The sequence below is a fragment of the Arachis hypogaea genome, chromosome 18 (genome assembly GCF_003086295.3).
Source record: "Arachis hypogaea cultivar Tifrunner chromosome 18, arahy.Tifrunner.gnm2.J5K5, whole genome shotgun sequence".
Classification (NCBI taxonomy): domain Eukaryota; kingdom Viridiplantae; phylum Streptophyta; class Magnoliopsida; order Fabales; family Fabaceae; genus Arachis; species Arachis hypogaea.
In genome coordinates this window covers 95,597,236-95,598,914 of record NC_092053.1, presented here as the reverse complement: position 1 = coordinate 95,598,914, position 1,679 = coordinate 95,597,236, and the positions used below count along the sequence as shown (strand labels likewise).

General features: G+C 42.2%; 1 non-coding gene across 1 annotated transcript; it reads left to right on the top strand.

The window, feature by feature from the left end:
* Positions 1–1,325: 1,325 nt before the first annotated feature.
* Positions 1,326–1,433, top strand: LOC112774543 (small nucleolar RNA R71). Its single transcript, XR_003189027.1, has one exon. It is a non-coding gene; the product is annotated as a small nucleolar RNA R71 (small nucleolar RNA).
* Positions 1,434–1,679: the final 246 nt, after the last annotated feature.

The window sequence follows — 1,679 nt, the reverse complement described above, 5'->3', positions numbered from 1 at the left end:
GGGATGTAAAGGCCTTCAACCTTTACTAACACGTCCTCTACTTGTCCATATGCCTGTTTTCTTGAATTGTCTGCCATCTCTAATGAGATTTTAGCAGATTGCACCCCATAGATTCCCAGTTTCTCTATTACAGAGAGGGGCATGAGGTTTATTCCTGAACCAAGTCACACAGAGCCTTAAAGATCATGGTGCCTATGGTACAAGGTATTATGAACTTTCCAGGATCCTGTCTCTTCTGAGGCAATGTCAGTTGATCCAGATCACTTAGTTCATTGATGAACAAGGGAGGTTCATCTTCCCAAGTTTCAATGCCAAATAATTTGGCATTCAGCTTCATGATTGCACCAATGAACTTGGCAACTTGCTCTTCAGTAACATCCTCATTCTCTTCAGAAGAGGAATACTCATCAGAGCTCATGAAGGGCATAAGGAGGTTCAATAGAATCTCTATGGTCTCTAGATGAGCCTCAGAGTCCTTTGGTTCCTCAGAGGGAAGCTCCTTATTGATCACTGGACGTCCCAGGAGGTCTTCCTCCTTGGGATTCACGTCCTCTCCTTCCCTTACAGGTTCGGCCATGGTGCTTATGTCAATGGCCTTGCACTCTCCTTTTGGATTCTCTTCTGTATTGCTTGGGAGAGTACTAGGAGGGATTTCAGTGATCCTTTTACTCAGCTGGCCCACTTGTGCTTCCAAATTTCTAATGGAAGACCTTGTTTCATTCATGAAACTCACAGTGGCCTTAGAGAGATCAGAGACTAAGTTTGCTAAGCTAGATGGATTCTGCTCAGAATTCTCTGTCTGTTGCTGAGTGGATGATGGAAAAGGCTTGCTATTGCTAAACCTATTTCTTCCACCATTATTAAAGCCTTGTTGAGGCTTTTGATCCTTCCATGAGAGATTTGGGTGATTTCTCCATGATGGATTATATGTGTTTCCATAAGGTTCACCCATATAATTTACCTCTGCTATTGCAGGGTTTTCTGGATCATAAGCTTCTTCTACATAAGAAGCCTCTTGAGTACTGTTGGATGTGGCTTGCATTCTATTTAGACTCTGAGAAATCATATTGACTTGCTGAGTCAATATTTTGTTCTGAGCCAATATGGCATTCAGAGTATCATCTTCAAGAACTCCCTTCTTCATAGGCATCCCATTACTCACAGGATTCCTCTCAGAAGTGTACATGAACTGGTTATTAGCAACCATGTCAATGAGTTCTTAAGCTTCTGCAGGCATTTTCTTTAGGTGAATGGATCCACCTGCAGAAGTATCCAATGACATCTTTGATAGTTCAGATAAACCATCATAGGATGGTCCATTCTGAAAGCATGTCAGAAGGACACTTTTTGGTCAGCTGCTTGTATCTTTCCCAAGCTTCATAAAGGGATTCTCCTTCTTTCTGTTTGAAGGTTTGAACATCCACTCTAAGCTTGCTCAGCTTTTGAGGAGGAAAGAACTTGGCTAAGAAAGCCGTGACCAGCTTATCCCAAGAGTTCAGGCTGTCTCTGGGTTGAGAGTCCAACCAGATTCTAGCTCTGTCTCTTACAGCAAATGGGAAAAGCATGAGCTTGTAGACTTCAGGATCTACTCCATTAGTCTTAACAGTATCACATATCTGCAAGAATTCAGTTAAGAACTGAAAAGGATCTTCAGATGGAAGTCCATGAAACTTGCAGTT